The sequence below is a fragment of the Onychomys torridus genome, chromosome 15 (assembly GCF_903995425.1).
Source record: "Onychomys torridus chromosome 15, mOncTor1.1, whole genome shotgun sequence".
NCBI classification, from domain to species: domain Eukaryota; kingdom Metazoa; phylum Chordata; class Mammalia; order Rodentia; family Cricetidae; genus Onychomys; species Onychomys torridus.
The window spans coordinates 73,505,869-73,533,506 of NC_050457.1; the positions used below are offsets into that span (position 1 = coordinate 73,505,869).

Below are 27,638 nucleotides of genomic sequence, written 5' to 3' on the forward strand. Positions count from 1 at the left end.
AGAGATACTTTGCTCTATGGGTATGATAATAAGTCTTTAGAAATTGATTTACTGCTATGGCAATGTGGCATAATAATAGTAGTAGGTTCTCTATTAGGGTCTATGACCTCGGTAGCCATCAATTCATGACCCCATAATAGTAGCAGCTATGGGTTTCATTCTGTGGAGTAGGGCATAAATCCAAGCAAGAAGTAGTTGTTCACTCCACTGATGTTCATGCCACGATTCCACCAGTAGCCATGTCCATTCAGGCATTAGCTTCCATATATATACATATATACATATATACATATATACATATATACATATATACATACACACACACACATATATACTTACATATATATATATATATACATGTATATATGTAATATAGAGAAATTGCCCAGAGCAGAAATGGCTTTACTAGACATCAGAGGCTAACAAATAAAAATTCTAGTGCCAGGAATGGATTACTTCTTTTGGAGGCCTTGGTCAGTGAGGATGCATAGTTCCCGAACATTACAGGCCAGTGCTACTTGGTACCCTACAGAACTTGATAGTAAGACTCTGTTGCTGAAGACATCACTTCTTTGAACTACAGAACATAGAGAAATCAAGATGACACTCACCTGGCTAGCTTTCATAGTGCCGGAAGGGCCTGTGTGCAGGTTTGTAGGAGAAAAGTAGCCATCAATCATACTCAGTTGTGAACCTTGCAGGCTACAATAATAATTATATCTGGATTTTATTTGGGTTCTAGGAGATTGAACTCAGGTCCTCACAATTGCTTGACATCTCTCTAGGTCTCTTAGGTGGATTTTTATATTGAGATTTTTTTATCAAGAGAATCAAGTACACATTATATTGAGAAGCTCAAGTGTCCATAGAGGATTCAACTTAGCATATTGTTGGAGGTCCCATATAGCTCTACAAAGCAGAGGAAGGTCAGATCCTGTAACTCATCTGAAGGAGGAATGTGCAGTGATGAGTATATGGGTGATTTTGACAGTGTACTGCAGAAACACTATCCCTGTGGGCCTTAGGTAAAGGAAGAGGCGTGTGCCTGTAGTTGGATATGACACAGTGCAAACAGTAAACACAAAGTCACTCTTTTCAGCTGTAGCCATCTGCAGTGAATTGAAGAAATTCTTCTCCAAAATCCATGCCCACCTCCCAATATGGCCATATTTGGGAATAGGGACTTTGTGGGCATAAGTGAGGAAGGGCCTTGGAGTGACTGCAAACTGGGTCCATGGCAGGCTGGAGATCCAATGACTCTTTCCTCATGCAAAGGCAAAAAGAGAAAAAGCCACGTGTGGATGCAATGGAAATGGAGTGATGCTGACGGGACCGGGTACAAGCTCCAAACTGACAATGATCGCCTGTTGAGCAGAGACCCAGGGGGTCTTTGACACCATGACGTCATGCGTCACCAAAGCCACTATGATGTCATGCATTACCAAAGTAACTTCAGGGAGGAAAGATTTACTTGTGCTTAAAGTTTCAGTCCAGCATGGCAGAGGGTGTGGAGAAGAGCAGCTCATTTGATGGAAGCAGAAACAGAAAGAGGGTGGGAGCAGACTGATGCTGCCTCTGCTTCCATCCCAGAAGCAAGCACACAGGCTGTTCCTGTTGGGTACTTGAGAGAAAGTTTAACAGGAAGACAGCATTTCTTGCCTAACAGTTTCAGAGATTTCAGTCCATCGTCAGCTGCCTCTGTGGCACACAACACAGCAAGAATGTCCACCCTACGGCAAACCACAGAGCAGAGAAAAGAAAGGGAGGAATAACCTAGGACAAGACTTACCTTTCAGAGCTCTGCTTCCAGTGACTCAGTTTCTCCAACGTCCCCACTCCTAACAAGCAGTTCAGCCTCACACTCATCAGAAGATTAGAGCATCCATGAAGCTGGTATCCTTCAGAGCCAGCTGGCTTATCAGTAGCTGTTGTGGGAACGCATTCCATTCAGCCAATGGCTTCGGGGTATAAGCCTAGGGCATGGCTTTGTCTGCATATGTAACCCTTTAAGAGCTGAGAGAGAGAGGAGTCCAGTGCTCTCTTGGGTGGCAAGGACCAGGTCAGGCAGCATGAAGCAGCTGGCAGTTGGTCCCCAGCTCCCCTGGGCAGAATGGCAGGACTCAGCACCTGGATCAGCGGCTACGTCCTCCTTATTCTGTATCAGTGAGTGTATTATCCCCATTTTTTACTTTAATAAATTCTTGAGATCCTTTAACAGGCTCTCGTGGATTCACATAACCAGTAGTATGGGCAACTGGAGCCTTCAACATTGGAGCATCTGGGAACACATCATATCCAAATCACAAGAGGTTAGGAATATCACCAGGGCTTCCTCTCGAGATACTCTGCTGGAGGCTGGCATCTGACACCAGAGCTTTCTTCTATCTGCCTTGCCTGTTCACTACTTGCTACTCTGCTTTTGTCTACCTGTTTCACAAAGGCAGCTGCCCGACCTCTCACTAGTTGTAATGTTTTTCTGGGTGTAGTTCTCTGGTACGCAATATAGCTTACATCCTGAAGCTATATTGTTCCACAAAACACTCCCCTTAGTCAGCCCTGTGGAGCATACAGATGCAGCCTCCAGGTAGATTAAAAAGCTCCTTCCTTCCACAAACTTGGAACAAGGAGCTCAGCAGCTTGCCCCTGAGAATCATAAAACCAAATATGGAATTGGAAGTTATAACTATCTCTCTATCTGAACTGAACTGGACCAGAGTGGATTGGATTGAAAGAGATGAAAGCAGTGTCCTAGATATTTCTCAAACATAAAAGAGGATGGATGCAAACATTAGAACAAGGACATAGTTCCTCCTCCGGCATTCTCTGGACAGTTCCACATCCGTGGATCTGCATTAAGGAAGAGCTCAGGTGACTGAGCAGAGGGAGGGAGTATTTGAAGGGTTTAGAAGAGATGCTAACTTCTGGTCCACAAACAGGACCTCACTGCCCATGCCAGGCATTCAGATAAACAGAGCCAGCGAGCAGAACATGAAGGATGTGAACGTGTGCCAGCCAGTCCTTGAGGCCAGTTCTCTCAACAGGTCACTGCAGGTTTCCCCTGTATTTCATGTGTATTCTCTTTCCTAAAGGATCTGGAGATAGGCTATAGAGTATTTTATATTAAGAAATGCAATGGTCATAATCTCATTTTAAATCATTTGAGGTCTGGAGCACAACATTAAAAGATAAACTTAGGTTCATGGTACATTAGAGTTTTTTTGTTTCAAGTTTGCAGAGCAGTTAATGAGTTGAGCAGCACCAGATCACAAGAGTTCCACTGAAGGATGCAAATGCCAATGGTGTAACATGTTGTAAGAAGCAGGATGATGAAAATGGGAAGTCCTGGTCAGGGGTTAGCTGTTGGTTCCCCACTGGCCAGCTCTGATTCACTGGTTGGATGTCAGTCCCTGATTGGCCAGCTCTGATTCACTGGTTGGATGTCAGTCCCTGATTGGCCATCTCTAGTTTAATTTTCCTAGGCCATACCTGGTAATCTGAACTTGAGTCTGAATATAAAACCCCAAAGTGCTATAAACATCTCAAACCCATGCTCTCCCACTGAGATTTAATAGCAGTGATAGATAAGAGCCGCTGGGAATGTCTGTGCACTAAATGCCATTTCAAGCCCCTCAAGGCTTCTCCTTTATTTGACTGTCACAGGGACCCAGCCCTGTAGGAACTGATACTCCGAGTTTCTGATGAAGAAGAGGGCCATAGGGAAGTGTGTGGTGACAAGTTCTTCTAACTCACCTAATGCCAGCTTCATGAATTGTGCTGTGATCCTTCATGCCCAAACCTTGGGATGGGACTTCATTTGGAGACAGGTTGTTCCCAAAGGTGATCCCATTAGAATGAAGTTGCTAGGGTCAGACATCCAATATAATAGATGTCTTTATAATTAAAAAGGGAGACTTACACAGAGAGAGAGATATACATACATGGGAAAGCCTCATGTGAAGATGAAAGGCAGGGTCAGGCTTGTCTACAGGCCAAGGAATGTCAAATCTAGACAGCAACATTTCAAAGCTATGATAAAAAGGTATGATAAAAATGATGCAGAGAACAATTCAAAGGGGAGAGTTTAAGTCAACCACAGTCAGTTCCATTGTTCCTGAGCACTTGGTGAGGTAGAGCAACATAGTGTAGTGCATGGAATGCCAGAGATGCTCAATTCATAGCAGTTGGGGTGGGTTGGGGAGTCTCACTATGGGTTATAACTATGCCTCCGTGTTTCCAGCTATACCCTACCTCCTACACCAACTCCTAAAATAGTAACAATAACTAGGGACCAAGCATTCAAGACATGAGCCTATGGGGGACATCTTATACTCAAACTCTTAACATTATTTCACTGGCTTCCAAAAGCTCACAGCCATCTCACAATGAAAAACATATTTATCTCTGAGTACCCCCAAATCAATAGTTTCCAATACCATTCAAAAGACCTTTCTGAGACACAAGATATCCTTTTAACTGTGAACCCCTTTAGTAAAATAAAAAAAGACAGTTACTATATCAGTTTTATCATTGCTGCGACCAAATACTTGACAAATTAAAGGATTTCTTTTAGTCCACACTCTCAAAGATTTATATCAATAATCATTGGCTCCATTGCTTCTGAGTGCAATGGAAAAACAACATGGCAGAGCATGTGTAGTGGAAGAAGATGAACACATCATGGAGGACATGAAACAGAAGGAACACAGGAAGGAAGTATTGTAGTGGTTAGCCTTAATGGGGGTTGGAACTTCCAGGCCAAGGCTGGGATGGCTACCCACTACAAAGTATGGCTAAAATATAGCCCCCAAAGGTGCACTCCCAGTGACCTACACCTTCAAACCACCTCTTTACCTTTCATCACTTCCTAATAATATTATGTTATGAGTTCACTGATTATTGCAGAGCATTCAAGATTGCACCACTGCCTCAAAAGACATCATCAGGCAACCAACTCATGAAACTATGGGGGGGGGGTTATATTTAACTATAATGGGTTCCTAATTCAAACATATTTTTTTGCCACATAGATTCAGTATATCATGTCTACTTTATTGTTGCTAGGCCCTTGGTGAGACAGATCATCCTAGTGAGGGAGGTGTCCTGTTAGGTTTCTATGGCTGTAATAAAACACCAAGACTAAAAGCACCATAGAGAGAGAAGGGGTTATTTCAGCTTACAGTTCCATAGCACATTCAATCATAATGAGTAGACAGGGCTGGAACTCAACACAAAGAACCTGGAGGCAGGAGCTGATGCAGAGGGCATGGGAGAGTGTCACCTACTGGTTTGCTCCCCATGGCTTGCTCAGCCTGCTTTCAGGACCACCAGGTCAGGAGTAGTACTGCCCAGAGTGAGCTGGGCCCCCCACCTCAATCACCAATCAGCAAAGTGCACCATAGGCTTGCCTACAGGCCAATCTTTCTTGATTGAAGTTTCTTTTTAAAAAATGAATCTAGCTTTTCTCAAGTAGCCAGAATAGGAGGGCATGGAGAAGGACCAGAAGTGTTCATTTCATGACAGCCAAAGAGCAGGGAGAAAATGGAACCAGGGACCAGATATCACTTTTAAAGGCATACTCTACTGCCCTCTTTGCTACAGCTAGGCTCCACTCCTTAAAATTTCTAGAATTTCCCCAAATAGTTCCACTAGCTGGGGACTAACTATTTAACACATGAACCTATGGGATGCATTTCACATTCAAGCTATAACACCAGGAGAGGAGCCAGTGTAGAATTCTCTCACAATTCCCAAGAGGAAATAGCCTTACCAATGCTCTAGAATCAAACATACAGCCTCCAGACTATGAGATGATACATTTCTGTTGTTTAAAACCCTGGGCCTTTGTATCTTATTCAGTAGCTCTGTTAAACTGATCCCTTGGCCCTGATAAGCAAACCTGAGGAAATGCTTCGAGATGTATCTGTGATACCCACTGCATGGGAGGGATTGAGGATGCCATCCTTGTGATGCAAGATGCTTGGCCTTGGTGCCTTCTGACTTCTGAGGACAGGAGCCGCTCAGCATGGATGTGGAGCTGGACATGAGCCAGAGCTCAGCGAGGTGGGAAGTGGCCATAGCTAAGAGTGTAAGAATGGGAACGGAGGAAATCAGTGGGTCAAGTACCTCCTACAAACCCACCCACTGTGCTCCCAGGGATTCCTGGGCCTAGTGGGTGCCAATCATATTTTCCAAAGCTACTTGCATGCAGGAGGAAGTGAGTTGAAAGTAGAGTGCAGACTTTATTCTGTACAGGTGGGCTTGAAGGGACAGTCACATGCTCCATTTAATGCCCCCAGCCAAGGACTGGGACATCATCACACACAGAGAGCTGTGCAGGGTGAAGTTGCAGAGCTTTTGGAAGTGAGAGCATTTAACTTGTTCTAAAGGGAATATTGCAAAGAAAGCCCAAAGACCTAAACCACAGCCTGCAGTCTTCCTGTGACCATGGCCTCAGTTTTTTCTCCTACACAATAAGACATGCTCATGTCTCTCCCGGGATGTCATCCCAGGCACACAGAAACACATTTATGTGTTCTCAGAAGTAAGTTAGAAGTGAAATGATATGATTGCCAGGGATGAGATGTTAGTGAAGATGGTGGTGGTCACTGAGTGAGTGGAAACAGCAGCTGAGACAATTCTCATGGAAGCCCATGTGAGGAAAATCCCACCACAATATGCCAGCTGTCTTCAACCCCAGTTCACGGTTGCTAGGGCCTGCTGAGAGGTGCTCAGTGGTGACACAGCTGGAATTCGTCTAATGGAGGGGTGTGTGAGACCACTTGCCATGGACAGGGACACCTGCAGTTCTGATGGCATTCAGCATCTCTCCTAGATTCTGTGTGTGGTAGGAATGACACACTGTGGGGGCAGGTGTCATGTCTAAGCTTACAAGGAATTCAAGTTCTTAGGGAGTCAGGCCTCACCACCCTGACATGTCAGCATGTACCAGGAAATGTGATAAATTGTGCCTGTGGTGCAGCAAATACAAAGGACTATCTCTCAGATAAAATATGCCAATTCACTTACTTGGAAAGCATAGGTTGCTAAATTAAAGCTCCACATTAGATTTTTATATAAACCCTTGGTAAAGGTGTCAACTTCCCCACCAACCAACTCACACCCTTAGCATTCTTTCCATTGCATAAGGTGCTGGAGATTTTGATAAATGATCCCTCCTATCCAATTGTGCCCCAGCATTGGGAATTCATCATTTCCATTTATCATGTGTCTCTTTGGTGTCAGAGCTGACTTGTTCTTTGCCTAGGTGTCATTTTCCCTTTGTGCTACCAGAAATGGCTCCCAGGCATCAGAATTCTGAGGCTGGTTCAGTCATTACTGCAAGAAGAAACACAGAGGATGTGTGCTGCCCCCTGCACATGGCCAACAAAGCAGCCTGGACCAACAAAGCCTCCTGCCATACACAGTCAGGCTATGCCCAGCAACAAGCACTGGCCTAGAATTGATCTGCCTTAGAGCTTCCCCAGTGCCCTCTCTCACACCCACCTAGCTATGCTGAGCCCCGAGAAAGACAGTTTCTCTCAGCCACAGTGCTACTGGTTCTTTGAGGAAGTCGGCAGGGGCTGTACAGCATTGGGTGATGGAATACATGGTGACAATTAGATCAGAAGAATCATTAGAAGCAAAGCATGCAGTGTTGGTGCTTAGATCTAAGGATGCTGCCTCCAAGAAGCAGCTAGCACGTGGCCGAATCCCTCTCCCTGTAGACCTCCACCAGCTGGTCGGACATGGGTAGAAAGAGCATGCTGATATGTGCAGAAAACATGACGCTGATAGAAACCCTGAATCTCTTTCAAGCTGTTGACAACTTTTCTCTGGTTCTGAGATGTCTTTGATTCGCTTCAGATGCTCAAAAGTCTCTGAATCAGGCATCTCCATCCTAGCTGACCCTGGTCCCTCCAGCTGTGCTTCCCTCCCCTTCCAGCTTGTGGCTTGGGTGTAAGTTGAATCTACTCTTACAGTGTTGAGTGTGATTCTGTGCAAGTGCTGTGGTATGTCTCCAGAAGACCAGCCCAGCAGCAGGACAGCCACTGCCAATTCCCTTAGCAATTCCCGGGTTCAAGAACTATGTGTCAGGCCAACTTGGACACAGCTTTGTCAGAGCAGGGTTGTGTTGGGTCAAAGTAACAAACAGTTGGAGAAGACCGAGCAGGGACATTGTACCCTTGTTGGCTACATAAGGATGTCTCATGACCTAGACACTTCTTTACCAAGATACAGACCCTTCCCAGCTGTGCTGGGCTGACTCTTATGAGATGATATCTTTTAAATTGTGTGCTTTTTTTGTCCTCCTTATGCCTTTGTGTTATGTGACAACTGGCCTACTCAGATGCTGCTACAGGGATCTCCTGTAGGGAGGGGTAGAGGCAGGACTGTGGTCCAGTGAGGGATGCTGGGAGATCCATGATCATTTAGCAATCTTCTTTGAATGCCGAGGTGTTCTGGTTCTGTCAGGGATCCACTTGAAACTGCCCTCAGTAACTGTGACACTAACATGTCTCGGGTGTCAGCACTCAGACTTCTGCTCTGATAATAGCCATCAGGTACCATTCTTTCATCCCTCCTCAGCAGTGTGAAAGTAATGGTGCTTGTGCCCCTCCTCCCTGGAAACGCCTTCTGCAGAAATCAGTCCCCTGTCTTTGGATGGCCATAGTGCATTGCAACAATGCCCTCATACCTCTACCTGTCTGCATCCTGACCTCTGCCCTAAATGGAGGTAGTAGTTCCTTGAAGGTTTTTTTTTTTCTCTTGATGAATATACTTTGCTTTGATTTTCTGGTTACTTAACTCATTCATGTTTTTTAAAGTTAGCAATAGTTCTGATAAATATGGCAGATCTTGAGATGGCTGCCATTCTGCTGATCACTCTTCTGCTCATCTCTTGATTCTAAAACTAAGGCACCAGACAGCTTGATTCAGGAGACCCAGTGCTGAACGAAGAGCATGCAGTGGCTGGCCTCAGGCCAGATGCCCATGCTAACTCTCTCAGATCTTTCAGTCTACTCACGCTCTCTCCCAAGAGCTTGTCTCACTTCTCATGTGTGAGGATAGACAGCAAAGACTCAGGTAGCTTGTGGGTCTGTCCAGGGGAGAGTCAACATGGACTCTGAAGTCTTTCTGCTGCTAACCAGTGAGGTCAGGAGTAGGGAGAAGCATATCCTGGAGCCTGGACCTTCAAGAAGCATCCTTCTCCAAAAGCCACTGGTATTGGTCCCATCTGCATCCTGGCTGAGGTTAGAGCTAGGGTGAGCACGCCTCTCCAGCAGAGCTGCCGTTCATGGGAATCAATCCATCTTTCATAGCTAGGCACCTCCCTCCCCATTAGCTTCCAGACATATTGGCCTTCTATTTCCCTGCTCCTTGAGTTGCTGATTCATGGCTGTCCTTACAACACTGTCACCAGCCAGATCCTCCAGGGTTCAGACATAGGAGGGCGTCTGGGCAGTCTGAGACTTTACCCTGCAGCTTCAACTATTGTTCTGCAGTTTTGCTCCAGGGTGGTCGTGTCTGTGTGAAGCTAATGAAACAAACTCCCGACAGAGACTGATGTCTGTAATGACCTAGTTAGTGCTGCAGCCTGCCTAGAGTGCTTCTGGGAAGGAGGCTATGGGGAGAACTGGCCACTTCCTGTGGCCTCCTGGAGAACCATGAGCTAACGAGGTGTGAGTGCAGGACAGAAGGTGACAGAGTGCATAGTGGGTGCTGCTGGGTCCTTGAGAAAAGGGAGACCAGGGTACCAGCTCCTGAAGGGCCCTACATGGCTGGAGCTGCCCAGTGTGCCAGTCCCAGCTGGTTACAACATCCACAGCAAAGGTGCTTTAGACAACAGAAATGTATAGTATTGCAGTTGTGCAGGTTGGGGGTCCAAGACAAAGCTACGGAAGGGGAAGACCCTTCTTAGATTGAAGGAGAATCTGGTCCAGCCTCTGTACTGGGCTCACGCTGCTGCTTCTTCTTGTCTGTCCACATCATCTTCTGTCTGTGCTCCTTTGCATGTGTCCAGGTTTTCCTCTTCTATGATGACAGCATCTGAGGGTAGGGCCCACCGTAAGGGCTTCATCTTAACTGATGACATCCCTGTGTCTTGGCCACATTGGGAAGTGCTGACTATGAGGACTTCATCCTATGAAAGGTTCAAGGTGCAGATGTTGTGGGCCTCACTGTGCCACCTCTGCTGCTTTGCTGAAGACGCAGAAGGTTCTCGCCTGGTCTATGTTGTTCCTATGATATGGCTGACAGCAGCAAGCTTTGTAAAAGAGACAAGTATGTTCTCTGGTATTTCTATGAGATTGACATATACCCTCCCCACAAAAATATACCATAAAGTGCATGATAGCCCAATAATTTCCATATTTATGCCAGTGTGTGTACCTCACTAAGTTCCTAAAATGAACTTACATGCACACACACACACACACACACACACACACACACACACACACACACAAAGTTATTTGGATTTTCATACAATATATTTTGATTATATTCTTTCCCCTCTCAAGTCATTCCAGATGATAACCTGGATGATCACCTCCCTGCCAACCCAACTTCATGTCATATCATATAATTTTATACATACCTCAAACACAGCTGATAAACACTTTAAACAAAGTAGCAGGATACAGCATTAAATTAACACAAAAATTGGTAGTCTTTCTGTGTACACATGACAACAAAACACTGGAAAAGCATCGGGGAAACAATACCTTTTCCACTAGCCTAAATAACCACTCCAAGTGAAAGACTAGTATGATTAAAAACAATTCAAAAAAGGCATCAGAGAAAAATAGAAGACACAAGCAGATGTAAAAATATCCCATGCTTATGCATCAGTAAGATTAATATTGTGGAAATGACTATTCTACCAAAATCAACCTACATCATTCCCATCTAAATTTTGACACATTTTTTTTCACAGAAAATGAAATAAAATGTTAAACTTCATATGGAAACATAAAAACCCAGAAAAGCTAAAACAATCCTGAATAACAAATGAACCAGTGGCGATATCATCTCCGATATCAAGTTGTAGTAATAAAAACAGTATAGAATTGACATAAGAACAGACACATTGGTCAAAGCGCCAGCCGTGTCCATGGAGAGAGGCTGAGCTATCACGCTCCGGCCTGAGGCTGCGGGCGCCGCGAAGTCGGCCTCGTTGGTCTGCGCCACAGTGAGGGGGGGGGGGCGGTGAGCAAGAGGAAGCTACAGGCCACACGGGCGGTGCTCACGCTGACCCCCTCAGCTGTGAACAAGATAAAACAGCTTCTTAAAGACAAGCCAGAGCATGTGGGTCTGAAAGTTGGTGTGTGAACCGGGGGCTGTAATAGCCTCTCTTACACCCTAGAGTATACAAAGACAAAAAAAAGGAGATTCTGATGAAGTTATTCAAGATGGAATCAGAGTGTTCATCGAAAAGAAAGCACAGTTAACACTTTTAGGAACAGTAATGGACTATGTGGAAGACAAACTGTCCAGTGAGTTTGTTTTCAATAACCCCAACATCAAAGGGACTTGTGGCTGTGGTGAAAGCTTTAACATTTGAAACCTCAGGACTCCAAGCTCCAGGAGAGCCGGCATCTACCTGGGAGCTCATTGAAGAGATCATGTGATTGTCATGTGCTCAGAGTTTATAATGTGTGGCCACCTCATGGGGAAAAATTAAAGTGATACATTTTGGAAATCAAGCCAGTGTTCTAAGAGTCCCGAAAACTTGGTATCTGTATTGTCTGTAAAGCACAGAAACTGAGAAACCATTGGCTTCTTTGGGTCATCTGTTCTATACAGAAAACTGTTACCCTGCTGTTAACACTGTAGAGTATGTGCTAGAACCAGCTTTGTGGCCATTGCTTTTTGGGAGCTGAGGAAACAGATAACAGGTGTGCCCCCATAGATCCTAGTGAATGGCTTGAGACTACGCCTGCTGGGTCCTTGCTCAACCTTTTACCAACTCCTAATCTCATAGTCAGGACAACTGTGGGCAACAGCATGGTGGTACCCCACTTCCCTCTCACATTTGCCATGGCCTTTTGCATTTTTATTAGAAATATGATTATCAGATGCTTCATTTGCCCACTCAACAGTTTCAGACTTCTGAGTGATGGTGTGAGAAGGTAGGACCTGGCAGACCTGGTCTCAGTCCATCCCCTAGGGCATGCTTCAAGATGGTTTGCTTAGACCTTTCAATGGGAAGCTCTTGTGACAAGCAGCCAGCTAGTAGCTCACAGCACCTAACTGTGTGTATGAAGACTAGATCCGGGTACAGGTTAGAAGAGCTAGGACTGGACCCAGCTCTCCCTTCCTCACAGGTGACACCAGTGCTGTGTGAGACAGTCAGTGGAGGTGAGTGCTGGCCTGGCTTCATGCCTGGGTAGCATTTTCATAAATCTCTCTTAATTTATGGAGATTGCATTAGTTTTCTTTTGAATGGAAGAGTCTTAGTTAAACCCTTTTGTATGAATTGCCACCTTGTTTGTTTAGAACTTTGAAACAATAGTTTCTTACAGAGATCCTGCACCAGTGGAATTACTCTTGGAGCACAGGACCTATGCAGCAGAACATGGAAGTGTCCTCTTAGAGTTCCCAATATGTGTATACTTTCTGGTTCCTAAATGAAATTCTGAATTTTTAGTATTTTTGTCCCAAGTTTTTTGAGTTGTGATTTCATGACCCTCCTGCTTCAGCTTTCTGAGACATGTGCTACCACACCTGGATCCCAAGTTTTTCTTCAAAGTGATGGTGACTTGACTTGTGTTTGACATCTTAAGTAACCTGTGAGTTCTTTTGTGGGAAGCTGATTTTCATGAAGTAGCTGAGTTTAATATTTGCACTGTTTACTAAAGTACCTACCACCAAAATGCACCAACTTGTAGTTTTATGATTGTTGATGAGTTTTACCATAAGTAGAATTGTTGATACATCTTTAATTTGTGCAATATTGTATGTAGAGACTGAATATCAATTAAAAAACACAATTGCTTGTGAGAAAAAAAAGAACAGACACATTGATCAATGGAACCAAATTGTCTATGTCTGTCACCCTGTACAACACTCATCTACAGATTGATCAAGGATCTCAACATAGGATGAGATACCCTGAATCTGACAGGACAGAAAGGAGTGCGCACATTGGAAATCATGGTACAGGAAAGGACTTTCTGCACAGGACCCCGGTAGTACAAGTATTAAGAACAACAATTAATAAGTGGGATGCTGTGAAGTTAGAAGGCTTCTGTACACCAAAGGACTCCATCATTTGAGTCAAGTGATAGGCTACAGAATGGGAAAAGATCCTTAGCAATTACAAATCTGATAGAGTATTAGTATGTAGAATACAAGAAATACTAAAAAAACAAAAACAAAAACAAAAAACAAACAAACAAACAAAAAACCCTGGACATCAAGAGAATAAACAACCCAATTAAAGTGGAGTAATTAACTGAGTAGAGAGTTCTAAAAAGACGGGACACAGATGACTGAGAAACAAAAAGTCTTCAACATTTTTAAGCCATCATGCAAATTAAAATTACTTTGAGATTTCCTCTTACCACAACAGTCAGAATAGACAAGATTAATAAAACAAATGATAGCAGATGATGGTGAGGATGTGGGGAAAGGGGAACACTTATTCATTGTTGGTGGGCTTTCAATTGGTAGAGCCACTATAGAAATCAGTGTTGAGATTCCTCAGGAAGCTGAAAATCAATCTACCTCAAGATCCAGCTACCACTCTCGGGCATATACCCTCCATCTTACTACATATATTTTTAGTAGAATTTTTTCTGTCATTTACCTTGTAAGTTTTTAATGCTCATAAGAAAACTTTTTCCTTATCTAAACATTAAACATGCTTTTTAATCTTAAAAGTGATGTTTTAGTTTGTAAAAACCTGGATTGCTATCACCAGATTATCCTAACCTAGCTGCCATGGACAAGTCTTTGAAAGAACAACTTACAACTTTGAAAGAATAAAGTTCTTCTGGGTCCACATTACCTGGAACCTTTATGAGAGGATGGAGATAATTCCTTTTCCTCAATTCACTTCATCCTACCTTGCCATCACAGTAACCACATGAAGTGTAGAGAAGGCTGGAAGTAGCCAAGAGAGGACCCAAACCCTGGTCAGCCTCATTCTCACTGAGGCTCCTGTTCATGCACATGCCTCACTTCTACCCACATGTTCAGATCTGTGCCAAGGTGGCTGGATGTGGAGGACTAGAGTGTAACTGTTTAGTCAAGTGGCCTTGGGGAGGGACATTGTCTTCATTCTAGGCAGTGTGCCCATTTGGTGAGGGCCAGCATTGTGTGTTTCCATGAACTATTGAGGACACAGAACACTGCTGGTCCCAGCCAATCTGGGTCAAACTACCTTCTCTCTAGCTTGTCACAGCACCAATTTCACAATGGTACATCCAACATGTACAACCACCTACAAGTGTTGCCTGGAGGGGCCTTACCAGGTGTCCAGTGTTCCACAAGTCATACTATTTCCCTGTCAGAGACCAGACTTCTCTTACCAGACCAGAGTTTGCCATCTTAGAACATTCCATTGACTTAGCAAGCATCTAATTCACATAAATGAGTTCACTGGGGAATCCAAGCAGAGAAGGCTACTGCAAGAACACGTGTTGATGGGACAAGGTCACTGCTAATTGACTGACCTTGTCAACCTCCTTCAAAGATGTCAGAACTCTGTGTGATTTTAACCATGGCATGTGGGAGACACAGGTTGTATGTGAGTGTCACAGAGGGGAATGTAAGTGACATCCTTCAGAGATGGTGTCTAGAGGAGAAAGGGCTGTCCTGGAGGCACCAGGACCAAAGCATGAGAGATGATTCTGGAGGAAGAGGGGTAGGGCCACCAAAGGATTATTTATAACTACAGCCTGGATTCTTTTCTAGGAAGAAAGTACGAAGTGTGGATAATGAATGCAGTTTCCATAAAAGAATTTAATGTATTTGGTATTTAATGTAATCTATTGATATTGAATATATGTCTATGTGTATCTTCTATCTACCTATCATCTATCTATCCATCTATCTATGTATCTATCATCTGTCTATCTTTCTATCTATCATCTATATATCTATGTATGTATATTGTATATATGTATGCATGTATTATGTATGTCTATCATCTATGTATCTATCTATGTATCTATCTATCCATCTATCTATGTATCTATCTATCTATCATCTGTCTATCTTTCTATCCTCTATATATCTATGTATGTATATTGTATATATGTATGTATGTATTATGTATGTCTATCATCTATCTATCTATCTATCTATCTATCTATCTATCTATCTATCATCTGTCTGTCTGTCTATCAATCATTAATCTATTTTTCCATCACCTATTATCTATCTGCCTGTCTACGTGTCTATGATGGGTATAGAAGGAACTCAGGCTTCACACAAGCTAGCACATGTTCTACCACTGAACTACACTCCAACCAAGAAAAGTAGAGATGTTGACCAACATCTGCTACGACTTCATCTGCCTTAGAAATATAAATCTGAGGGATGAGTGCTAAAGAATCTCTAATATAGTGAAAAATCATGCTTATTTCAATACCATCTGGCCCCAAACCTGGTATAATGACTAGTTAGCACATGGTTCTTCTTATTAGGGTTGTTGGAATTATTTAAGAAGTAGTGTCTTCTCTGTTTTCAAAACCTAGGCTTTAGTTCATAATTTCACTTGCTAGCTACCTTCTAAAATAAGGTTTATGAACTTTAATTCCAATTTAATTACATTCTGTTCTGTGCTTGGCAAATTATATAGACATTTTATTTATTCCCTAAGTACTAATAGTTAAAAGTCCAATTAATTTTGGAAAAGTGATTCCTGGCTTTTAGTCTAACTCTCTAAAGCCAGGGATCCCTGAGGCCAAGCCTGTCACTGGTTTATGGAAGTGTGAGAGGTCCTGAAACTACATATGAAGATTAGTGGTGTGAACTGTGGTGCTGAGATTAACAGTGTAAGCCAAAGAATCATCTGGTGTTGGTAGTAAAATCATATCTTAGTTCTGCATTGTCACCAAAGCATGATTTATCTATGATCTCATCTGAGCAGCATGACAGTGCTGTAGAGCAACATGAGCAGGGTCAGAGCACTGGTTTATTAAGGAACCCGAGGCCAAAGGGACACCTAGCTTATTGAAATTGTGTAGATTCTCAAGGGAACAAATATCCTGGGTATGGGAAAGATTAGCCTTGCTTCACCCTCAAGACTTACTTACCCTTAAGGTCCCCTCTTTCAAACTCCATTGCATAAAAATTCTGGGGGTATGAGTATGCAAACATTCAGCCAAAAGCATTCTATACCTCACCCCCAGTTTATGTCTTTCTTACACACAAAATACATTAGTTTTATTATCCGGGCTTCAGAGGCTTAAGTTACTACAGTAGAAGGGGATGCTAGCTATCACAGAGAATGGCCACTGTGCTCTCCAGCTTGCAACTGCTGTCTCCATATGAAAGTGGAAAAAATGGTCATTTCCAATTATTCCATGACTATATTTCTCTTCCTGTGTCCATCAAAGGTTGAGAGAATCATCTGAGGATGGTGATCTTAGCAAAGAATATAACTGAGAGAGCTAACCCCTCCAAACTCATGACAATAGAGGGTATCAGACCCTAGAGAGGGGACTAGCAGCCCACTGTATGGGAAGTGGTTGTTCAGCTCTTCATGACCTTCATGATAGATGGAGACTGCTTTGTTGTACAGTGAAATATGGCCAAATCAAGCACATCCCTCCCTGTGCAACTGGAAGAGTCTCCCACCCTCTCTTTCTGTGTTTGTCCCTTGGAATTCAGAACACTGACCCTATTTACATCCTGTCCTTGGCAGTCTGATTTGAGACTGTCCCAGTAGAAGACCTGCCTCATTCCTCTGGCACAGGTGAAGGGCAGCTGTCCATAGGCACAAGAGGAGCAGAGACTCAATACTGTTCTCTCTGGGTTGTGAGGATATTGCTTGGCCTGTCAAAACTCTACTTTCTCATCCATTGATATGGCTTGGCTATGAATTCAGTCCCCAAGGAGACAATATTGTGGCAGTGCTGAGTGGTGCTAAGTACTTCCAGAAATGAGGTCTGGTGAGAATTAACTAGGTCATGGGATGGAAGGGAAGCCGCCAGAAAAAGTCATGTAGTTTGCATGAGACCATGTGTTACTTCTTTACAGAGAATTGTTAGAATAGTGGCCTGACCCTCTGATCTCTCTCCAGCTCCCCATCTTCCCATTCTACCTTTCTCTTTTGCTAACACTCTTACTATGGGGACATCACTATGGTGTGATATCTCTATGACTTCTTTCTAGAGACAGCACCATGCTATTTGAATTCCCACCTCCAAGATCATGAGCTGTATTTAGGTGTATTTAGCTCCTTTCTTTATTAAAGTACCCGACTGCAGAATTTCTTTAGAGTGATGAAGAGCAGACTAATCCATTTTTAAATTATCGATAGTCACAAGAACACTTCAAGTTAGAGTTGTCATCAGCGCTGAAGAGAGTGGTTTTGATATGTGTGTGGCTTTTGTTTGATTTTGTTGCCCCAGTTCAACCTGAGTTGAGTCTCAAGCTGTCTCATATTTCCAATATGTCTTGTTGCTTCTCTGGACTTCATTCAAAGCTACAACATCTCTCCTTTACAACATATGCTTCAGGCAGTGAAGATGTTCTAGCTCAGAAGTGCCAATCACAGTCATTGGAGACATCCTAGCAGTAGGCAGGACATCCTGATTAGGAGATGCTGAATTTATCAGGAGAACAATGAATTCCAAAAGAGTACACAGCAGGACCCAGATGTCAGTGCATCATGGGTGTTCATGCAAAGGGAACAAAAGTTCTAGGTTTGTTTTTTGGAGCTTCTCAGTGGAGCCCATTCTACTGAGAAGTCTATTTCCTCCTAGCTCTAATGTTGCCTTTAGTGAGGATCTTTACTTCTGCTTTCATAATAACTAGGTTGTTATAGCATCTGTAAAGTAAGGGTTACTGCTCAGCTCTCCCACCAGAAGCTGCCATATTAACATAGAATTAAGGTCATGTATTTGACAGGGGCAGTGTGAAGACAGTGAATTGATCAAGATTGAAACAACCTCCTCAGGAGTCTCAATCCAATTTCTTCCTTCTCCAAGCTGCTTTTCTGGGTTAGGGAGGTGTGGCTGAACTGGGCTTTTACCTGTGAGCTGCCTGGGCCTGGCTGGTATAGGAAGTTGAGCAGCAGAGGCCTGACACAATCCTCACTGACAGGTATCTGTTTGCATGTGTCTGGGCAGGGGTATGAAGAAAGGGCTGTGCAGTTGGCTGGGTATATTATCACCTGAGCCATATTCTACTGGCCTGTTTAGGTCACATGGACAGTTCAGACTCAAAGGACCAGGAAATAAATCATAAAATCTTCTTGATGAAAATTGATTAATCAGCTATCAAGGGGATCAGTGAAAGAAATATCCCAGTTTTCAAAAAGGGCTGTCAAGAGCAATTTTTTTTAAACAAATAAAAGATTAGACATAAAAAAAAAACAAACAAACAAACAAAAAACTTAGTAACTGTTCAGGCTTGGGAAGGACCACATCCTGGACACATTTCATGAACTGGTGCTCTTGACGCATCTTGTCTTCAAGAGCTTCTGTCTAGGTAGACCTTGTATGTTTCTCCAGGCAAGCTCCCAAGAGAACACCTTCGACAGAAGGCTCTGTCTTGGTTTGCTGACTGTGGTGGTCTCTTAGTCTCCCACCATAGACAACTGGAGAATCTGAGGATCTTCATGGGAACTGCCTAAAGAGCAATGTGGTTAGCTCAAGCTTTACCTGCAGTCACAATTTTTTTTTTTTTTTTTTTTGGTTTCTAATTTGCAATCACTACACTCCAAGTCCCTTCCTTATTCCTGCTTTCCATGGCTTGGAGTGCCATGTGGCCCATCCTTTATACACATAGCCAGACTGATTTTAACAAAATCCACAAGCACCCTCAGCTTTCCCTAGAAGTTGTGAGGACTTAAGAGGCCCCCAGGAGTCTCCTTTTACTCTCCTGGTTATTGCTGCCCTTTCCCAGGAGCAGGATGTGGGCCAACTGTGGCAGTCTTTTGGGCATCATAGATATGTGTTGCTCTGGAGCAAGCCTTTAAGCTAATAGCATTTGGATGACAGACCCCTTGCAGAGTGAAGACCTCAACAGAAGAGACCATGTGATTACAGGATTCTCAACTCCAGGACGAGCAGACCCCACAGGCAGTCCTTGTGCTCACGGGGTTCTGATTATGTAAAAGTGTCTGTGAGGTTTGACAGCACCCCATGTTTCAGGAAGCTGAGATCTCCAGTGGAGAACTCAAACAGAGTCTCCAATTACTTCCAGATAAGCTGCAAATTTGCATAAAATGTTTTGATGCAAAGGAGAGGAGATAAAGAAGCTACCTTTGGTTCATATTAATATTGAAGCTGACCTTGCTTTTGTGAACAACCATGCTAATAGGGTGAGTGACTATTGATAGCAGCAGTCAAAAATGTACACTTGTTTGTATAAAAATATAATTAATAGGAATTATTTGTCACAAGTTGTAGCAGTGGAAGGAAAGAAATAAAAAGCTTGCAATATCAAGAGGCATTTTCTTAAACCTGTGTCTTTTTTCAAGGCCAGAAAACATGAGTCAGGAGAGCAATGCCTCCATCCTTGGAGATCTCAGCCGCTCCTTCTAACAAAGCAAGCTGGCTTCACTCAGGCTCCAGGAACAGCGGGTAGTATGGGCACTGCTCTGAGCTGAACAAGTAGCTTATTAGCCTTCTCACTATGTCCATGAGTGAGTGGGTAGGAAGCCTCTTCACATGCTTTTCACAGATGCACAAGGCAGATTCCAGAAACATTATTCAGGTAAATCTACACGTGGTCCTGGTGTTCTGAGGTCCAAGGGTAGGGCGCATTTTTTCTTCATACACTGAGTCAAAGGCTTAGCAAGTAGGAGGCTGAAAGATAGCTGGATAAAAGCCTACTGATGTCAGAGTAGCAGGATCCCTGGGAGCTGGGTTCTTCTAGGAGCCCAGAGTAGCCCCCCCCCCAAAATCACAGTAGAAGCTGGTTCTTAAACATATGTTCCTGCTCCTCTTAAATTCCATCTTTAAAATGAAAGACCCAGAAGTCGAAGTTTGGGATGTTTCATGATTGAAATGAAAATGAGGGTGCCTGTCCTGTGGTTCCAACCATGACAATTACATCCAACACCAGACAGACATGCAGGACTGGCCCCACCCACATAGCCGACCCTTCTCATCACACTTGGGCCATGGATTTTCCTGGTGTTCCACTCCTTGTCCCAATGGCCCCAGCATGTCCACGCAAGTGTGCTAACGGTGAGCCTAAAGCAAATCTAATGAGGTTACCAAACAGCATTGTATCTATATGCATGGAGCAAGCAAAGGCCTCATTATTCATGCAGGCTGCCTTCTGGGGCCTGAATTGCTTGATGAGGGCTATTGTAAAGGTTTCTGCATTTGTCAGGCCTACCAGATGCCTGGCACACCCTGGCGGCTCAGGGACAGCCACTCATTGATGTCCATTATGTGCCATGGTGGGCCCAGCCCCTAATTAGGCACCTGCAGAAGCCCAGTGAGAAGGAAGCACTCCCGAGCCATGTCCCATCTCCTACAAAGGCTTGGCATCACTGTGGCCTCTAGGGACAGGTGAGGATGGAGCAGCAGACAGACAGGCCTGTGGGGAACCAGGCTCTGCATTTTCTGTTTCCGTCATTGCTTGCCCATGTCTGAGACAGGGTAGGACTGTGTCGTCTCTGGAAGCAAATGGACTGAGTGCAGGATGGTTTCTTTGGTGAAGACATGGGCATTCTTCTGTCTTGAAGATTGGGTGTTGGACTTATGCCCTGTGAGTTTCTGCTCTTGTAGATGATGAGGCTTTAGTTTTGAGTTATCTGTCTTCCTACCAGCACATGTCTGAGTACTACCCTACACATACTTACCAGCTGTGTTCACTTGCTTTTTGTCACTGTGACAAAATACATGAACCAAGTCAATTTAAAGGAGCTTAGTTTTATCTTGGCTCACGGTGTCAGATACCTGTTTAGCCTTGGTGCTTTTGGTCAGGATGGGAGAGGACATCATCAAAGGGAGTTACATGTTCTGCTCACTTCATGGTGATCAGAAAGCAAAGTGAGAATGAAAAAGATGTTGTGGTTCCGGTCTCCCCTTTAAGACATGCCTCAGTGACCAAGCTTCCCACCCCTGGGACTCACTTGCTCTGTGTGGTCTGGAGAATGAGCTAAGAGCTGGACTTTCAGTTTGTTAAGTATATAACAAGGGCAAGTGAAAAAATAAGTAACAAGAGATAGCAGACAAGTAGCCGAGCATCACACATCATCCAGCAGAAACTGACTGGGTGAGCCATACCCATGCAGCCAGCTGCAGTTCCTGGCTGAGAGCCCTGGGCAGAGCAGAGTGTCCTGTCCCCTCTGCGGAGGTTTTCAAGCAAAAGAAGGAACAGCATTTAGAGACGATGGCCTCAAAGTGGCACTCACAATACCCAGCAGAACATACCTGGGGAAGTTGAGGCAGTCAGCTGGAGATTCCGACTGGGTTTTTCCCCCCACGTGTGTATTTCCATGGGTGTACTTCAGACTCCGAGTTTGCATGGCAGACATTTTCATGGTATAAACAATGGTAACCATGGGCAGAATAGTTCACCTTCTAGCTGTTCACATGGACACGGCGTTTTTAATCTTGGCCTGCTTTGATTTTCTTCCAGTCCTGTCACAGAGTTGGAGCCAGGGGCCACCACCCTCATGAAGAGCCTTGGCAGACACTCTGAGACAAACACTTTGGGTCTGAAGGTGGGGGTGGGCAACTCTGTTTGCAGGACCAGATTCTCAGTGAACTCCAGCAATGATGACAGTGTACCAATATAATGTCCTGTGGTGGTATTGTGTGCCCCAAAATATTGTGCACCCTAATAAACTTATCTGGGGTCAGAGAACAGAACAGCCACAATATTAAACATAGAGGTTAGGCAGTGGTAGCACACAACTTTAACCCTAGCATTCAAGAGGCAGAGATCCACCTGGATCTCTGTGAGTTCAAGGCCACACTAGAAACAGCCAGGCATGGTGACTCATGCCTTTAATCCCAGTAAGTGATGGCAGAAAGCAGAAAGATATTTAAGGCGTGAAGACCAGGAACTATGGCTGGTTAAGCTTTTAGGCTTTTGAGGAGCACAGTTCAGCTGAGAGGCTTCTAGTCTGAGGAAACTAGGATCAGCTGAGGAATTGGCGAGGTGAGGAAGCTGTGGCTTGTTCTGCTTCTCTGATCTTCCAGCATTCACCCCAATACCTGGCTCCAGGTTGTTTTTATTAATAAGACCATTTGAGATTCATGCTACAATGTACATTATACAACCCCCTAAATGTCCCACCCTTTTCCAACAGCTCACACAGGGAATTCTGAAGAATATTTCAGATCCTAAATGTCGCACCATCTCTTCAGTAGAAACTCTCAAAGGACAGGCACTCGCCTTCTCTCTGTGGCTGTATTACACTATTTCCTGGCAATTGTTTATAGGCTGCAGTGTGGGATCTGGCAGCAACCATACTCATCATAAATGCTTCCTCTATTGATCAGGGCCTTCTTCGGTGGGCTTTTGATTCCTTCCTGTGCTGTCAAATCAACACCTTGGGATCCAAGAAGTGGCTTAATCCTGAAGGCTGCTTCTTCCTTGGAGCTGGGCATCTTCTAAGTTGCTGAAGGATCTCTGCTTGGTCAGTGATGCTCAAGAACATGCTCAGGTGAGGCAGAGAAGTGCAACTGTCCTTTAGGGAACCATGTACGGTCAATCCCTTAGAAGTGCACCCAAAAGCACAGTTCAGGAAAAGCCTGAGCAAGTGGGTTTTCCCAGGGGAGGTCAGCAGTTCCCATGGGATGGTAACCAGGGGCTGAGGACTCCCTTGACCTCCAGGAAAGACAAGAGCAATGGAAAGGCTGCCACAGCATGTTGCAGATTTTACTCACTTGTTCATCCATTCCTGCTGCTTTTCATCATGGACTGTTCTGTGAGCCATGAGATCTATGATGCTCATGGCTGCAGACTCTTTCTGTGAGCCATGAGGTCTATGATGCTCATGGCTGCAGACTGTTTCTGTGAGCCATGAAGTCTGATGCTCATGGCTGCTCCACTTCTTCCCTTTAGTCCTTCCCACTCTCTCCAGCTCATGCTGAGCTTAGGATGAGCCTCAATGTACCTAACGTTTAGTGTCCTTTCCCACCAGGCCTCTGGCCAGAGTGGCCTCCTCCTCTTTGCCTTTTTGTCCGTGAATTGGCCCTTAGTAATATAAACTTCTACTGACACTAGTTTTCGCTGTCCGACGGCCTCTCTCTCAAGTGGAAGTGAATAAAGGAAGATGGTGCCAGAAGGTCAGGCAATATTAGGTCAGCCCAGGAGATCTGCTTTGACACCTGAGCTGAGGGGACACAGCCCTATCCCAGGCAAGGGAAGTGGGTAGACTCCATGTCCACCATCTTTACCACTGGGTAAGCACTGCAGACATGTGAGTCCCTCTCACGACTGTGATAATCGAGATAAGGAAACAGGGAGAGCCTCAGGGAGGAGTTCTGGAGCCTCCAGATGGTTCCCAGGAGCTCAGCCCCAGGCCTGTGGAAAACCCACTGCCTGTTTCACACACTCAGAGAGAAAGCTTCGCTCCTCTATTCTATGCAACAGGGCCATTGTGTTCTCCACCCCCCTGTAAGTGCTGTCAGCCTTTACTGGAAGAAAGAGGCCGCGTGAAGACAAGGTCTGTTATCATTATTAAATTGTTTGGGTCTTCTTAACATATTCATGAGGCTATTCAATTTAAAATATATTTCATTTCCTTAGCACAGCAAATAATTCTCCCTTTCTTAGGATGGCTGCGAAATTTAATATAGAAGGGATTTCGCTTGGCAGTTTGTGTCTGGAAAATGCGGTTCAGAGCTGCAGCACAGGAGAGGGAGGGGAAGAGAGGTGGGTTAATTCAGCAAGCGAAAGCTGTTTCTCTCAATCTCAAGAGTTTATCTGCAGCACAGGGAACATGAGTCAAAACCCCCTCTGCCTCGGCAAGGCTCCAGCGCTCCTCTACAGTCTTAGCAGGGGGATGCACTTGGCAAAGGAATGGGTAGATATGCCTTTGGGCTCCGCAGCAGCGGACTGCCTTCAGTGAGGGTGTGACCGAGGGCTGTAAGAAGTCAGTGGTGACAGTGGTGAGGTAGTGCCTTTCTCGGGGGGTGGGGTAGGGGGGGGGGGGTGGGGGAAGCCGGGTCCCCACTGCCTCTTGCTGCTCTCTGGACAACACAAACTCACTGTGCTCTGGGTTCCATGGTGGTGCTGAAGATAGGCGTAAAGTCTCCAAAGAGTGGGATGCTTCAGCACCCACGTGCATTCACACTCGCTTTGGGCTCAGGGAAACAGCATCCCACATGCATGGGGAGCTCATCTGCCTCAAGAGCTCCAGAGGAGAAATTGTGTATGTCCTTCTAAAAGTGGAACACATTGGGGGGTCTTGCAGGGACAATAGAAGAGCAAAAATCCATGGCAGCTCAAGGAAAGAGTGTTTGAAACTTTAAAATGCACTGTATTTTTGTGAAGCATTGGGACCGCTTTTCAGATGTCAGGTATCCGTCTGGATCTTGTAATTCCTAACTGACTGAACCATTAGCACAATTAAGCCCACTCAAGCTGCTTAAACTTTTTTCTTTTTCACTATATTTTATATTTAATGAAGAGTTCTTTCAATCCAAATATTTAATGTATTATATCCATCTACTAATCTCTCTTACTTCTGATAATGACTCCACAACAAATATATCCTGCTAGATCCTCAAATTATCAAAACTGTGCTTATCCACTAGCGTAGGGCACATTCTGTATCCTCCACCTTCCATACCCATAAAGAAACCATCACTGACTCGTCCTTGAACTATTTCATATTTCAGTTAATTAAAAGAGTGTGGAGGAAGCCTGTCTCCCTGGCTTGGTATTGTTAATTAACAAAGGTACTCACTATGCCACTGTAAATGGCATTCTGCTAGCGCTTAATTAAAATAAATACAAAAACTTAAAGGAACGAAACAGATTTTGGCACTGGTCTGCAGTTTCAGGGCCAGATTTTACGTGTGGATATAATGCAAGCATAGGAATAAATCTCGAGTCTGTTCTCTTAATGGACTGGCATGTGGCCAGAAGCAGGGGCTGAGGCAGCAGCTCCAGCTTGAAAGCCTTAGGAAGAATTATCCCCTCACCCCCACCAGACACCCAACATGGGAGTGGTTGTCACTAAACTGCTCTACATCCTAAGGGTGGGAGCACAGCTTGGTTCTCTCATCCATCCTTCTGCTAACAATTCAGTGTGCAGGACCAAGTGTGAGGTGTGTTTGTTCACTGTGCTTCATCATGGGGCTTGGGAACATTTTTTTTAGATGGGAACTCATTGATCTTGTTCCTTCCTTGTGATGCTGGCTACTAGAATGGAGGATGTCTTCAGACTGACTGATTAGGAGACTGGAGAGGAGGTGACACTTCTGTGAATCCTCCCGCATCAGGACCCAAGGTAGATGTCCCCTGCACTGATGCATCCGAGGGACAGAGGCTGGTGTGCATGGCAGTAGGATCTAGAGCAGTGTGAGGTATAAGGTCTCTGCAGAAGAATGGAGTTTCATTACAGATGCCAAGTGGTGCCTGAGCTGGAGGCTTTGTGAAGGGTTATGGTATAAATGGCAGGCTAAGTATAGTTGCTTCAGAGGTACTAGACTGAGGGTCTTGCAGGTAACCAATACACACAAAGTGAATGAGAACGTGAGGTGCAATAGGTTCTGTGGATTGTAGAGAATAAAAAATACTCATTAGAAAAAAATCATCTGTGAAAGAATAATACACAAGGAGGGATGAAGAACTACCCAGCAATGCCAAACACGTGGCTGCTGGTGTTCGGGCATACAGGTATACAGGTATTTAGATGTTTGGGTGCATAAACACAGGCATGCAAGTATGCAGGTGTAGAGAGGTTCAGACATGCAAGCACTCAGCTGTGTAGGCACACAGATATATAAGTGCACAATGTAAATGCAGGTGTGTTATCTTGCAGCCACAGAGATGCACAGGTGCTGTTGTGCATGTGTTCAAGCACACATGTGTGAAGATATGTAGATATACAGGCATTCAGGCCTGCAGATATGTAGGTGTGTATCTGTGAAAGTGTATAGACACACATATGTGTAAATGTAAAGGCTTGTAGGTGTTCAGGAATTCAAGTTCAGCTATATACAGACATGCAGGTGTGCAGGCATGCTGGTGTGCAGGCTTGCAGGTATACATGTGTATGGGTACATAGGTGCTCATGTATGCAACTTTGTAGGCATGCTGATATGAAGCTTGCAAGTGTACAAATATGTAAGTGCATGGTTGCACAGACAGATAGGTGTGCAATCATAGGAGTACAGGCATGCACATGTGTAGATGTGCAGGAATGCAGGCAAGCAGGTGTTCAGATGTGCATACATGAACAGGTGTGTAAGCACACAGGCATATAGATGTCTAGGTGTACATGCATGTAGGTCTATCAGTACACTGGTTGCAGGTATATAGGTATACAGTGAGGTGTGCAGAGACACACGGGTGTACAAGCTTTTAGAAGTTACGTGTACTGCTTACCCCATGGTTCATGACACAACACCACAACTTTGGAGCCTAAGCAATTGACCTCGAGATTCAGGAGGCTGGAGGTCTCCTGTCCAAGCTATTAGACTCTTCCTAGATGTCCTCTTGATGCCTTTCCACACGGTCTTTTCTCTGCATGCTCCCCTCTGGTGTCCTTTTTGTTTCTTATTAAACCAGTCCAGTTTCTTTAGGGCCCAGCCAAAGAGCCTCACTTCAGTTCCTCTGTAACAGTCTTGTTTCCACATTTTGTCAGATTCTTTTTTGTTTTTCGAGACAGGGTTTCTCTGTGTAGCTTTGCGCCTTTCCTGGAACTCATTAGGTAGCCCAGGCTGGCCTCGAACTCACAGAGATCTGCCTGCCTCTGCCTCCGGAGTGCTGGGATTAAAGGCGTGCACCACCACCGCCCAGCCATTTTGTCAGATTTTTATGTGCCTGGGGTCAGGGTTTCGAATACGAACTTTGAGTGGGACACAATGTAGCCTACGCCATGCTGGAACTGGCCCCAAATCGGAGGTTCAATTTAGCGAAAATGAGGTGTCTAGTATGGAGTTTCCTCTTTGTCTCATTAAGTCACTAAGATCAGGATAAACTGGGGGCATCTTTTGGGATGAGAGATAAACAGGAAGACTGTTTTGCTCTGTATCCAGTAATATAGTAAGTGGGTTTCAGGTTCCAGGGTAGAATGGTGGTTCTGTCTGCTCATTTGCGCTCCCTGGTGTTGGACCTGGGGATAGCACGGGCAGGATCGAATTAAGAGGATCAGTTTCTCTGGAGATTGGAGGTGACACACTGGAGGTCTTGAGGGGCGGGGCGCGGAAGCAGCCAAGTGCTCTGAAAGGTAGGGTGCAGAGTGATGTTAGACTGTTATGAAGACAAGCATAAAATGTCAGCAGCCAATGACACAAGACCCAGGGGTTAGGACTGGA

General features: G+C 44.5%; 1 pseudogene; it reads left to right on the forward strand.

Moving 5' to 3' along the window:
- The first annotated feature begins 6,022 nt into the window (after window positions 1-6,022).
- On the forward strand, window positions 6,023-11,793 carry LOC118596197 (annotated as a pseudogene).
- Window positions 11,794-27,638: the final 15,845 nt, after the last annotated feature.